Source organism: Perognathus longimembris, chromosome 10 (assembly GCF_023159225.1).
Source record: "Perognathus longimembris pacificus isolate PPM17 chromosome 10, ASM2315922v1, whole genome shotgun sequence".
In the NCBI taxonomy this organism is placed as follows: domain Eukaryota; kingdom Metazoa; phylum Chordata; class Mammalia; order Rodentia; family Heteromyidae; genus Perognathus; species Perognathus longimembris.
This window is the reverse complement of record NC_063170.1, coordinates 17,937,342-17,952,917: the sequence shown is the minus strand read 5'-3', so window position 1 is coordinate 17,952,917 and position 15,576 is coordinate 17,937,342.

Genomic DNA, 15,576 nt, shown 5'->3' with positions numbered 1-15,576 from the left:
AAAATAAAATAATGGTTAAGTGCATGATTTTTTATGTCAGACTGAATGACAGCGTTATCTCTGTTTCCTGCTTTCTCTATAGATTTGGCAAACTTTTCTAGCCTGGGTTTTTACTTTCCAAAAGATGTCCTTTTCAAGTCTTGGATCCTGGCTGACTGTAATTAATTCACAGATTGTAATTTTTCTTTTTGTCTTGGTAGGAAAAAACAATTTGTCGAACTTGAGGTCTCCCACACTTCCTTCTGCTTTAAGAACAGTGATATTCAAAGAATTGCTGTTTTTATTTTTTAGTTCACTTGCTGGGTTTGGGTCTAAGTTTCAGTGAGACTTTCCTGGGAGAAGTTATTTTGCAAATTGTGCTTCTGCGGATCTACCAAATAATTTCTCTCAGAAAAAAAATTATTGGGTACTATAGCTATTTTGATGTATGTCTGTTTTATAATAGTTGGTTCAATTTAATACAAGTTATCATAGAATTTGTTAAAAGCCTTGTTTTAAGCAATTTCACATGTATTGAGCTTGGGCCATCTGAAATAGCTAGTTATCTGTGAAACTAATATTGTTGATAGAGTTTGTATGAAACTCAGATTCCTTTGCTTTATATAGTCCTGTATAGACTATATACCACATATAGGGCATATTTCACGCCATTTTAAAATGGAATAATGTAAAGGAAAATAAAAGAAGATAAAACGTCCATGATTTCTCCTGTGGAGTAACTTAAGAGACTTGTTTTTGCCCATATTTCTCCCCTGTATTTCCCTTCGGTGTGTACTTTAATGAATCTTAGTTCGGGTTAGAAAGCAGATCTGGGTGGATAAATGTATGTATGTTATAACGGCCTTACTTCTCTCTACGAGTGACTGGCTAGTAATAATCATTAGTTTGGTGTGGATAGTGGCTATCTCATGTGCCATCAAACTAAAGGTCATTTGGGAATCATCTGATAGAAAGAAAAAAATATCCAGGGGAAGGTAGGAATAAAAGTTAGACCACAGAAGGAAGGAAACAGAGGCAAACACTAGTAAGGCAACATCAGCATGATTACTGTGGGATAACAAAGGCTGGTTTAGGGGCAATTCGTTCTCAACCTCTGACTCCAGAATTCTAGGCTTTCTTGATTATCTGGGTGTGAAAGAAGGCAGTAATCATACTAGTTCCATCATCTCAGCAGCAAGGAGCTAACGCCACTCAGGTTATTCCCCGTGCCAGTGTAACACTTACACATTCCCATTCAGAAACTGGTCAAGTAGATGAAGAAACAGGATGAACATAGAGCATATCTATTAACCACAACACTTATGAAATAAAATCTGTATGATAACATACTGAGAAAAGAAGATTTCCTTACAACAAAAGTGTTCCAAAGCAAAACCACACAAGACAAAAAATCATGTCTTCTTTTAAATATTTTATTAATATCATTATTACTCTAACCCTATTTATTAAACATATAGTTAGTGGCTTTTCTTTTTAGAGATATTTGTCTAAACAATTCAGCATGGATTCTCTGAATGAGTCTGATGGACTCCTACTGTACTAACTTATATTTATGTAATGAATAATATATTAAGTAATCATAACCATAATTATAATTATATGACAGATATTCAGATTTGTGGTCTTTATGTGAAACATCTTCAATGACAAGTAATGCTGCATCTTTCTCTTCATTCACAGTTATTAAAAATGTTAGAAAGGAACTGTAGAGGACAGGAGCTCTCCCTCCCTCCCTTTGATTTTTTTTTTTTTTTTTTTTTTTTTTTTTTTTTTTTTGCCAGTCCCGGTGCTTGGACTCAGAGCCTGAGCACTGTCCTTGGCTTCTTTTTTGCTCAAGGCTAGCACTCTACCACTTGAGCCACAGCACCACTTCTGGCCATTTTCTATATATGTGGTGCTGAGGAATCGAATCCAGGACTTCATGTATATGAGGCAAGCTCTCTTGCCATTAGGCCATGTTCCCAGCCCTCCCTCCCTTTGACTATGTGTGTTTTCCTCCTATTAGTCTTTCAATCTTCTTTGAAAGTACTTACCGTTCTGTGGTGCTGTATATTTTCTCTCTCACTGATATACTAACATAGATCTTTAGCAGCTTTAGAAGCAATATCTGATATCTCAAACAGATCATTGTACATATTTAATCTTCTCAAACAAAATGACAGTTAATATTATATTAACAACAATAACAACAAGCAAAGGAAAGATGAGATTGAGAAAGGCACCACAGTGACACACACAAATGACTCCAAATAGATAAAAAGAACTTACTTGCCCTAGAAGAGTGCCCCCTTTGGTATACTTAGAGGGCAATAGGCAGTCATTTGAGCATGATCTCCTGGAACCAAGTGAGAGAGAATTTTATAAGGAAATACAGATACATATCAGACTCAGCTGTAAAGAGAGGTGAAGAATAGAGTATCACAGACACTTCAGGAACCCAGACTTAGTGAGATAAAATATGACAAATGCACCTAACTTCTAAACATTTGAAAGAAAAAGATGAGTATCATGTATGAGCTTTCTGACACTGTAAGGGAATAGTTGAGATAAGTAACTTACAGGGGAGAAGGCTTAATGAAACTTCTGGGTTTATTGGTTCCAATTCTTGATTGAGTGAACCCATAGGCTTGGGGTATTTTCTTTGAGTGACAGAAGGTGATGGCAACAGAAGCCTATGGTGGACCAATTGGACAATTATCTACTTCGAAACAGAGAGAGATAGAAAGAGAGACATAGACACACAGAGAGAGACAGAGAGACAGAGGAGAGAGGAGAGAGGAGAGATACAGAGACAGAAACAGAGAGACAGAAACACAGAGAAACAGAGATGAAAGACCAGGGTCCCACAATCCTCTTCAAAGGTGTAGCCCACCACCAGTTACCTAATGTTCTGACACTACACCCTAATCCCCACAAGTTCCTCTACCTCTCATCAGTGCCACAGAGACAAAACCCTAAAACCCACAGGCATTTAGGAAGCATTCAGCATCTAAGCTACAATACCTTTAATTTCATACATCTTTACCTTAGAAACTTAATGTTACTTTTTCTCTCTCTAGGTTCCTATTGTCTGCCTCCAAAAGCATTGTAGTATTTGTGACATCTTTCAACACAGGAGTAGTTGTATCTTAGCTATGTGGTCATGATCCTAACCCACACCCTCTGTAGCATTTGTAGCATCTGTATTGGAAGAAATCGTACAAGATGGCTTAAAAGCAATAACTCCAGCCTATGGGTTCAAGCTACTTCATTTGACTGATTGTCACGGGAGAAGTGAAGTGCTCCAGGAGTTGGTTTTAGAGTTTTAAATTGTGGTAAACTAAGTGTACTATGAAAACCTAGTTCATTGTTCTCATTTTGAGACATCTTAGTCACAGAACCTCTCAGGCCCATGTGTATGACTGTTATAATCTAGGCTATTAAAGAAAATTTGGAGCCCAAGGGAATAAGTGGGGTGAAAAGAATTTAATCTTTAAAGAACTACCATTAACACGTGAGTTCAAAAATGACAATCTGATTCTGAGAACTAATACAGAAGAGCTTACAAGTAAAAACAAGATAAAACAAAAGAACAGAAAGAAAGGGAAAAATGAGTGTGGGGCAGTTATTCTCAGCTAGGTTCCCAGTGGAAATCATTTGGTGTCATGCAACAATAACAGTTTGCTAGATTCATAAAATACTAATTAAGTGATTTTGTAAGTGGCTTTTCATTTTCTTTTTTTAATTTAATTTTATCGTCAAAGTTATGTACAGTTACATACATAAGGTAGTAAGTACATTTCTTGTCATACTTGATACCCCCTCGCTTATTTTTCTCCAACCTTCCCTCCCCACCAACTAAGTTTTTATTTTTATCAGAACAAAAATGTGTGCTAGCTTGGTGATTCTCAGAATGTAATTTCTTAAGAAAAGATACACACACATGAGAGTACAAAGAGTTGTAGGATTCATAATAGATACAGAAAAATATAAAAAAAAATCCTGGGGTGTGAGAGTATTGAAGGGGTGACAGTGGTCTAGATTCATTGTACTCACAAACTGCTTTGTGCAACTACTTAATTATTCTTTTAATTAAAAAAATCCTAAGCTCTGACCCAAAAGATGTGGATCTCTCTTACCCCATGTTTTGGCAATAGCCAAACATGGATGAAGGATAGATGATGATGATAATGATGATGATGATGATGATGATGATGATGATGATGATGATGATGATGAAGCCTCCTGTCTAAGCCTCCTGCCTCTGTCTACTTTCCCTTCTACCACTTTTTCAGGTTGTATAGTGGTTACTGCCACCGATTATGAATCAGAAACTTCAAAGTAAATACCATTTCTGGTAAACAAATGGTTTTGTGGCCTTTGGCAAGCACTATTAAACCACAAAGTTACTCTCACTCTTGCTCTCTAATAAAACAGAAAAGTCATGTGTGAGTTCAGGTCTTCTGAGAAGCATAAGCCAAGACAGGACTAAAATGGGTGGGGTTACATTACAGAAAATACATGTGAGAAGAAAAATAGGGAGGGGTGCAGAAAAGGCTGAAAGACATCAGAAGCAATGCAGAAATGAAAAGAAGAGAGACATGAGATTGGGCAGCAGCATTGTAGACGATTATACAGTCTAAGGAAGTACACTCAGGCACTGAGTTGTCCACAAACTCAGGGGGATAAGTTTGCTCAGCTTTGAAAATTTACTCCATCATGGATAAGCAGGCACCCCCCGGATGTGGGGCCCTGGTCTGAAAGGGGATAAGGGGTTCTAAAACATGCCAGCAGAGACTCCCTGCAGTTAGAAGTCTATGAGACATATATTCTTGCTGCAGCACATGAAAAAGAGAATGTATTCTTTACAGAGAAAGCTCTAAAAAACTGAAAGCATATTTAAAAAAGCAAATCACAATACAATCATGTAAAAATTGTGATCTACAATTACTACCATTATTCTTTAAAATACTATACTCCTACTACCTCACTTGTGAACATTGTGATAATTATGTATGACTAGATGATGTGTCATATCCATCAGTGTATTTTGACAATTATCATCCTTCAGTAATGTTGACCCTTTTTCTTTTGTTTGTGGCACAAACATGAATCCATTACAGTTCATGTTTGCCAGGTAGGGGGTCTACCACTTTTTTGCCTGTGTTGGCCTCAGACTGTGATGATCCTACCTATGCCTGTAATGTAGCTGTGCTTACACATAGGAGATAGTGTACCTAGTCTTTGTCTACTTTTTAGAAATTTGCCTGGGCTTGTCTTGGCGTGTCCTGGAATGCTACATTCTAGGTGTGTTGGGTCTAAACAGGAAGTACTGAGAGGCTCTGGAATCAAAGTCAGACCAGAAAACAGCTCCCATCACTCTGTGACGTCTGAGGCAAATTTTTCTAGGTCTCTGTATCTTTGTTACTCCTAATAGTTTTCATCCCAGAAATGCTAAAGAAAAGCATTGGTTTTTATTAAGATAGTGTAGTGTACCACATAAATATACATGGTAACTCTATATCTAGCATTCAATAGCCATTGCATAAATAAATGACTGGTATCCTTCTTTATCAAGAAAGAAAAACAAGGAGGGTAGATGGCACCATCACAATAGGGAGGCACCCCAACTCGCTCCAACGGAATAGTGAGCTGGGAACTCCAGCACCCAACACCCCATCAAGAATCCAGCAAACCCAACAACCAGAAGCAACAGAGAAACACAGGAAATGAAAAAGAACAAAAAAAGAAGAGCCTATAACCTTCACAGAGCTGGAAAATCTCCGGGGTACCCCACCTACCCACCTGCCTACCCCGGCCCCAACAGGGCCAGGGTGGGAAAGGTGTCCTGGCGCCTGCAAATCAACAGCCAAAAAGTCACGCCAGGAGTGCAGAGTCCATATGGCAGGAGCTCCAAGGACCCCAGACGGAGCGCAGACGGACCGAGACAGATGGCAGCGCAGGACCAAACGACCAGGAACAGATGTAAACAATAGGGGAACTGGGTGGCACAGACAAGGAGAGCCGGATGGATGGGGAGAGCCAGGACCGCTACCACCAAATGACCGATCGCCACGTCCTAGCACCCCAGCCCCGAAAAGCCCACAGCAGCACAGGAAACACACACAACCCAGGACCAGTAAGTTCCCCATTACCCCCCCCCCCAACAGGAGACCAGCTCTAGCAGAGACCTAAACCCTACAAAGAAGCTAGAGCTCCATCCCTCCCCCTCCCTACTCTGAGGGAACAAAGGAGCCCCATATATTGCGGCTCTAGGACCCTACCGCTTCTGAAAGGACACAGGAGCTAGCAGAGGAGGAGCAGCGCCCAACAAGGGGAACCGGAAACACCTTAGTCAGGCATCCCCCCAAAGCTCCAGCGGAGGAGCCTGAATCTGGCCACACCAGTCCTGCCCCCTCTTCAGCAGGGGCCCGAGGCTGGTAGGCATTGGAAGCCCCACCTGAGGTGCTTGTTCCTCGAGTACTTTTTGAACAACAGTCACAGACTTGCTGGTGTGCAATACCAGCCCAGCAGGGACACCTGGGCCTGAATACATGCCCTCCTCACAGCGGAGGTGCAGAGAGTATGTGGGCACCAACCTGCGCCCAGACACTTGAACCTGCTGGTGTCCACGCATACCGCCCCCCACAGCAGACTCACGAGAGGGCACAAGCACAAGCAACAACTCGGGGCAGCACATCCCCAAAGGAAGCACTAGAGTGCACAGGCACGGGCCCCCCGGAGGGCCAGCATGGGCCAGCGTGCTAGCCCTACAGCAGGAGGATCTCCTGCCCAACCCCCCATGGGAGCGCAAAAGCAGGCAAGCTACAACACCTGCTCTGATAGCTTCACTCCGCACAGGTGGGCAGGGCCTCCCAGCAGCAGCACCTGCTCTGATAGGCGGACTCTGCACAGGTGGGCAGGGCAGCCCCTCAACAGCAACATCTGCTCCAACAGGAGCAATCCACACAGGTGGGCGAGCCGCCTTTCAGCAGCAAATCTCAATCTGAGAGGTGAGCTCCTCTGACCACGGTACTGAGTAGGAAAAAGACTCAAAAAAGAGAAAAGTCTCCATGCTACGCTGAAGCAGCGACCTGCAAACCCCCACCAGGGGCACACTAGAGTCAGCACAACACAGCAGCGGGACACTGTCCTGCAGAGAAAGACACAAAACCTACCCACCCCCAAGGGAAGTGAGGGTCACCACCCTGGAAACACCCAAGACGGTCATGCTCAACCATTGGGCAGTAAGGTTCAACAGCCAAACTCAAACCCAGAACCAGGACACAAAAAAACCTCCACAGACGGACCAGCAGGAACCAGCACAAAGCCAACCCAAGGACTCCAGATGCGCAAATCACAAAGAAATATTACAAATTTCATGAAAGGGCAAGCCAACTTGCCAGATCCAAAAAGCAGTACAACTGAAGAAGAGATGGAGAATAAAAAAAACAACTGATGCTATGATAGCAGAAATGATGGAAAGCCTCAGGAATGAATTCAGAAAGCAATTCCAGGAGTTTAGAATGGAAGTCTCGAAGGACCTTCAGGAAGTCAAGAAAGAAATGGAAGCAAAAATGGATACAGTGCAAACATCCGTTAAAGAAAATCTTAACATCCTGAGAAGGAAAATGCAAGAAAAAATAGATTTAAAATACACTCTTTAAAGGAGGAAATTACCACGATCATAGCTGATCTGGCAACCATAATTAGCTCCCTGACAGCCATAAATTCCACGCTTCAAACCACATCACAAAGAATAGATTATACTGAAACCCGAATCTCGCTGTTGGATGATGATGCAGCCAATAAGGAACAGAAAATTACCACACTCCAAGAAACGAGAAAACTCTAGGGCAGACTAATCCAGGAGCTAGTGGACAAAGACAAGAGATATAATCTGCGCATAATTGGAATAGAAGAAGGAGCCGAATACCAGAACAGAGAGCTTCAACATATTTTCAATAAAATTATTGCAGAAAACTTCCCCAATCACACAAGGGACCTCCCCCAGGTAACCGAAGCCTGTAGGATGCCTGGCAGACCAGACCAGACCCTAGAAAATCCTCTCCTAGGCACATAATAATGAAGACTTCAGATCTCAAGAATAAAGAGCAAACTTTGAATGCAGCCAGAGCAAAGAAAGAATTATTACCATGGGAAAAGGATCTGAATAACAGCAGACCTCTCCACACAAACCTACCACACACGAAGAAAGTGGAAGAACAAAATCCAAGTCCTACAGGCCAACAATTGCCAACCCAGAATTAGATATCCAGCGAAACTTCAATTCACATTCGAGGGAAAAACCAGATCTTTCCATAGCAAAGAAGATCTAAAGTAGTATGTGAATAAAAAACCAGCCTTACAGAGATTTCTAAGTGGGGAACACCACCCAACATAAATCGTACAGAACACACAGACAAATACAGAAAGAAACTACAATTGCCAGAGCCCAACAGAAAGAGCAGCTCATTAAAGACAAGAAAAAAAAAGGAGAGGAAAAACAGCCTAAAAGAAAAATGGAAGGAGAAAAAACATTCTTTTCCTTGATCTCTTTGAATACAAATGGTATAACCTCTCTGATAAAGAGGAGCAGACTGACAGAGTGGATCATCCAACAAAAAGTTGCCATCTGTTGTCTTCCCGAGACCCATCTTACAGCAAGAGATAAAAACAGGATACAAATGAAAGGATGGAGCAAGATATTCCAAGCAAACGCACCAACCAAAATCGCAGGAGTAGCCATCCTGATCTCAGACAAGCTGGACTTCTCATTAAAATCAACTCAAAAAGACAAAGAAGGACACTACATTTTAATACAAGGAATAACCCAGAAACAAGACATCACGGTGATATATGTACACTCACCGAACAAAAGAGGCCCTACATGTGTCAAACAAATTCTCACAGAACTACAGAACAAGATAGACCCAAACACAATCATAGTGGGTGACTTTAATACCCCACTCTCTCCAAGAGACAAATCCAACAACCAGAGGATTAGCAAGGGAGCTGAGGACCTAAGTAACAACATATCCCAAATGGATCTGATAGAGCTGTACAGTCTTTCACCCTACAGAGACCCAATACACTTTCTTCTCAGCAGCCCATAGATCATACTCCAAAATAGACTAAGTCATAGCCCACACAAAAACCTCAGCAAATCCAAAAGTATTGACATCATCCCATGTATTATACCTGACCACAGTGGAATAAAGGTAACCCTCAATAACAAAGGATACCACAGAGGCGGTACATATTCCTGGAGGCTAAACCCCTCGCTGTTATCCAACACTTGGGCCACAGACCAAATTAAGGATGAAATTAACGAATTCATAAGCCACACGACATTGAAAATACATCACAAAGAAACCTATGGGATACAGCTAAGGCAGTACTGAGAGGCAAGATCATTGCCCTCAGCACTCACATTAAAAGAATGGAAACAGAGCAGGTGAATAACCTCATGATGAAACTAAAACAACTGGAGAAACAAGAAATGATCGAATCTAAAATGACTAGGAGGAGAGAGATCACAAAGATTAAAGAAGAGATAAATCTGATTGACAATAGAAAGACCATTCAACAAATAAATAAGACTAAAAGCTGGTTCTTCGAGAAAATAAATAAAATTGACAGACCCCTCCCAAGACTTACAAAAAAAAAAAAAAAAAAAAAAAAAGAGAAGAGACTCATATACGTAAAATCAGGGACTCCACCGGAAAAATCACAACAAATACACACGATATTCAAACAATCATAAGGAACTATTTCCAGAACCTCTACTCACCAAAAAAGAATAATTTTACAGAAATGGATCAATTCTTAGAGAAGTATAAACTGCCCAAAGTGAACCAAGAAGAAATAAATCAACTAAATAAACCAATAACTTACAGCGAGATACAGGGGGTAATCAAGAGGCTCCCAACAAAGAAAAGCCCAGGCCCAGATGGATTCACCAATGAATTCTATAAAACCTTTAGTGAGGAGCTAATACCAATACTCCTCAAACTCTTCCGCGAAATAGAAACAGAGGGAGAAATCCCAAACTCATTCTTTGAAGCTCATATTATACTCATCCCCAAACCAGGCAAAGACCCAACAAAAAAAGAGAACAACAGACCAATATCACTAATGAACACAGACACAAAGCTCCTCAATAAAAGATTAGCTAACAGGATCCAGAAACTGATCAAGAAAATTATACATCATGACCAAGTAGGCTTCATCCCACAGACACAGGATGGTTCAACATTCGTAAATCAATCAATGTAATTCACCACATAAGCAGAACTAAAATCAAGAAACACATTGTTATCTCAGTCGATGCCCAAAAAGCCTTTGACAAAATACAACATCCATACTTATTAAAAGCTCTGGAAAGAACAGGAATAGATGGAACATTTCTTAAAACAATAAAAGCCATATACAACATACCAACTGCTAATATCGTATTAAATGGGGAGAAAGTAAAATCATTCCTCTTAACTCAGCAACAAGATATGGATGCCCACTCTCCCCACTTCTTTTCAACATAGTGCTGGAATCCCTATCCATAGCAATAAGACAAGAGGAGGACATCAAAGGGATCCACATCGGCAAGGAAGAAATCAAGCCATCCCTATTCGCAGATGACATGATCTTATATCTGAAGGACCCAAAAAAAACTCAGTCCCCAAACTCCTACATCTAATAAACCATTTTGGCAAAGTAGCAGGATACAAAATCAATCCACAAAAGTCAGCAGCTTTTCTGTACACCAGCATTGTATAAGCAGAAAAGGAAATTATGGAAATAATACCATTTACAGTACCCAAAAAAAGAATAACATACCTAGGGATCAACCTAACCAAAGACGTGAAGAACATATTTAATGAGAACTATAAAAAATCTAAAAAGTGAAATCAAAGAAGACACAAGGAGATATAAAGACCTCCCATGCTCATGGGTAGGCAGCATCAATATAGTGAAAATGGCCATATTGCCCAAATTGTTATGCAAATTCAATGCAGTCCCCATCAAAATCCCAGCTATATTATTCACTGAAATAGAGAAAGCAACCCATAAATTCATATGGAACAGCAAAAGACCTAGAATAGCCAAAGCAATTCTAGGCAAAAAAAGCAGTGCAGGAGGTATCACAATACCAGACTTCAAGCTCTACTATAGAGCCATCATAACAAAAACATCCTGGTATTGGTATAAAAACAGACTTGAAGACCAATGGAAGAGAACTGAAGACTCAGAAATAAAACTGCACTCTTACAGTCAGCTGATATTGGACAAAGGAGGTAAAGACATACAATGGGAAAAAACAGAGCCTCTTCAATTACTGGTGCTGGGAAAACTGGGCAGCCATATGCAGAAAACTCAAAGTAGACCCTAGCCTATCACCATGCACCAAGATCAACTCAAAATGGATCAAGGACCTCAACATCAGACCTGTATCCTTGAAACTACTGAAGGACAGAGTAGGAAAGACGCTAGAACTTACAGGCACAGGAAGAAACTTCCTGAATAGATTCCCAGGGGCAGAACAGATATGGTAGAGACTCTACAAATGGGACTACTATAAAATAAAAAGTTTCTGCACCGCTAAGGACATAGCCACCAAACTAGAAAGACAGCCAACTATATAGAAAATGATCTTTACCAGCGCAACAACAGACAAAGGCCTAATATCTGTCATTTACAGAGATCTCAAAAAACTAACACCCTCCAAGCCCAGTAAATCAATTAGGAAATGGGCAAAGGAGCTAAAGAGAGACTTCACAAGAGAAGAGATAAAAATGGCAAAGAAACATATGAGGAAATGTTTAACATTCATGGCAGTAAAGGAAATGCAAATAAAAACAACCCTGAGATACCACCTCACTGCAGTTAGAAGGGCCTACACTTTGAACTCAGGCAGCAACAAATGCTGGCGGGGGGTGTAGGGAAAGAGGAATTCTTCTCCATTGTTTGTAGGAGTGCAAATTAACACAACCACTTTGGAGAACAGTATGGAGGTTCCTCAAAAAGCTCAACATAGACCTACCTCATGACCTAGCCACACCACTCCTAGGCATCTATACTGAACAACAGGCCTCAAGATATCAAAAAGACATCTGCACTTCCATGTTTATCACTGTACAATTCACAATAGCCAAAATATGGAAACAACCCAGATGCCCCTCCACAGATGAATGGATCTAAAAAATATGGTACCTATACACAATGGAATACTACATAGCGATTAGAAATGGTGAAATATTGGTATTCGCAGGGAAATGGTCAGAATTTCAACAAATAATGTTGAGCAAGACAAGCCTAGAACACAGAAAACAAAGGGGCATGATCTCCCTGATATACAACTGATAAGGTGGGGGGGAGGGGAGACAGTAGAGACCAGGTTTGTGAAACAAAAAACTTCTTGTCAAATGGTATTTCCCACAGGTTTGGGTCAGTGACCCTACATTATGTAACTAAAACCAAACAATTATTCAACATATAAAGGTCAAAAATAGACCTCTCAGTGTATCACAATAGCTCAAAGCTATGTGTGTACGTTCATTTAAGACAAGGATAAGCAAACCCTATTGCCGACATTACATTTAAAGCCCTAGGCGAATTTCCTTTGGCGTAGGCCATGTGGCTACTGTATATGTTTTTGGTACACTGTGTATTGTATATGTCTACCTGACCTAGGGAAGTGAAAGAAAAACAGGGTATAAGATATCACAAGAAAAGCACACACTGCCCTACTATGTAACTGTACCCCTTTTGCACAACATCTTTTTAAAAAAATGTTTAATTAATAAATAAATTATTAAAATAAGAAAGAAAAACACATTACTTTTCTTTTGCAATGTTTACAAACTATCATAAACTCTGGTAATTAACAAATCCTTATTACTGCTGAAGATAACAATTATTGATCTCTTTGTGCAGACATTAATGTCTTCCTTCATGCATGCATACATGTGCACACTTATTTATCCACCTATATATAAGGACAGAACAGTAGGGATTTAAGGATATACTTTCCCTGGTTTTATACTCTAGCTCTAGATTACTGGCTCTGAACCCAGGGCAAAGACCATTTCACCACTGTTTGTTCTAGTTTCTTTGACTTGCAGAAGAGGCATAATGAGAGATCTATCTATCTCCATCCCAGATTAAGTGCTCAATAAACTGGCAGGATTGAGTCATGTCATGAAAAATGTTATGAGGACAAAATTTGTGATAATTGTGGTTAACTAAGTACCTGTTCTCCACAAACTAGTTCTTGGGGATCTTTCTCAGTAAATTTCTGTGTTTATTTGCATAAGGACTTTTGTTACAATAGAAGTAACCACAGCAATGTTTGCCTTTTGGTCCACTTTTTCTATCTCTCCACTCTTCTACTCCTTGGAGAATCCGTTAACTCTTGAAAAGCAACCTATATAAGCCACTACTCAACCTCCACACCTTTAGAATCATGTTTACCCAGGCAATTTTAGTGTCTGGAAGCACTAGGGAAAACAAGGTGTGCACATTTATTATTAAGTAATGCAGTCACAAGCTTCTCTATCTCATTCATGTTATTATTCCATAATGTTATTTCATTGGCCTTAGGCAAACACTCTTGGAGAAAGAGACTAGAATGCACCATGAACTATTTTCTTGTAAGAGTGCAGCTACTTCTCTATAATAAACATTACATTACCTCTATTATGTACACGAGATATTCCTCATGTTATTTTTTCATTAAGCATTTGAACTCATTTCTCAGTCCCATATTTAAAAACAAATAGAATAAATGGAAGGGGGAAGGAAAAGCCAATTAGATCCCAGAATCACTAAGTAGAACATATGTTCGAGATTCATGTGACAGGTATTAAGGCAAGCTGCCGCTCATTTACTTAAGTTAACTACCAGTAATAGATGCTCGCTCAAAGTTATCTAAGCCTCTCATTAGCATCATCCACATGGATGTTTGATGATCATCTTAATCAAAACAGTAATGATCATTTAAAAATTTTTATTTCTTGAAATCAATTTCCATTAGATGCTATCTGAGTCCTTTTTATTCGCTATCACAAAGCCTGTAGGTTTCATCATTTGTAAGGAAAAGAGGCTTTAGCTCACAAGTGTTATGGGGGGTGGGTAACAGGATGGGCCGTGCAGGATTGGTGGTCCCATCTTGTGTGAACTTCACATCACATCCTAGCACCTGGATGACACGAAGGCACAAATGCATGTATGCACAGTGAACAGAATCTGTGGGAAGAAAGTCAAACATGGAAAACACAAGGAGTGGATTCACTTTCTCATATTCCGTTCAGAGGAACTTTGCCCATTCTCACCACCTAAGAAAGGGGTGTCGCTACAGTATCGAATCTCCTCCTGCTAGGCCTCACCTCTAATAGGTTTTACTGCCTTTTGATACATGAAGTTTGGGGGGCACAACCCAACGTTTCATGATTAGGAGCTAAAATGATAGAAGCTTCGGTTCCAACGAAATGAAATAATAAAATGATACTGTCTTAGTTTCATACAGCTAGTGTTTGTTTAATTTCCTACCCTTGTACCCTTGCCTATATGAGATGAAGCCAATAGGAGATGAAGATTGACTGGGGTTATATCTACTACAGATAGAGAATAATATCTCTTCAGAATTTATTCTGTAACACTAGATAAAAGAATAACCCTTGTTTGTTTGTTTGTTTCTCTCCCTTCCTTCCTTCCTTCCTTCCTTCCTTCCTTCCTTCCTTCCTTCCTTCCTTCCTTCCTTCCTTCCTTCCTTCCTTCCTTCCTTCCTTCCTTCCTTCCTTCCTTCCTTCCTTCCTTCCTTTCTTTCTTTCTTTCTTTCTTTCTTTCTTTCTTTCTTTCTTTCTTTCTTTCTTTCTTTCTTTCTTTCTTTCTTTCTTTCTTTCTTTCTTCCAGTCCTGGGGCTTGGACTCAGGGCCTGAGCACTGTCTCTGGCTTCTTTTTGCTCAAGGCTAACACTCTACCACTTGAACCACAGCGCCACTTCCGGCTTTCCCCCCCCTATATATGTGGTGCTGAGGAATCAAACCTAGGCCTTCATGTATACGAAGCGAGCACTTTGCTACTAGGCCATATTCCCAGCCCTAACCTGTGTTTTCTATACTCTACAGATTCCTATTATTAAAAAACTATTATCAGGGGACTATCATGCTAAGTGAGTTGGAATACTTTATCTTTTATTTATTAGATAAATGTCTTTTGCTTTAAATGCAAGTACAAGCCAGGCACCAGTGGCTCAGTCCTGTAATCCTAGCTGCTCTTGAGGCTAAGATCTGAGGATGAAGGATCAAAGCCAGCCCTGGCAGGGGATATCCGTGGCTCTTACCTGCAATTAACTACCAAAATCTGGAAGTGAAGATGTGTCTCAAGTGTTAGAGTGCTAACCTTGAGGGAAAAGGTTCAGAGACAGTGCCCAGACCCGGAGTTTAAGCTTTAGAACTGGTATAGAAACACAAACACACACATATACACAAACATACACACACACACACACACGCACACACACACGTATATCTGCCTGTAAGCCTAACTTCTTGAAAAGATGAGCTTAAGAGGACTGTGTTTTAAGGCCAACCTTGGCAA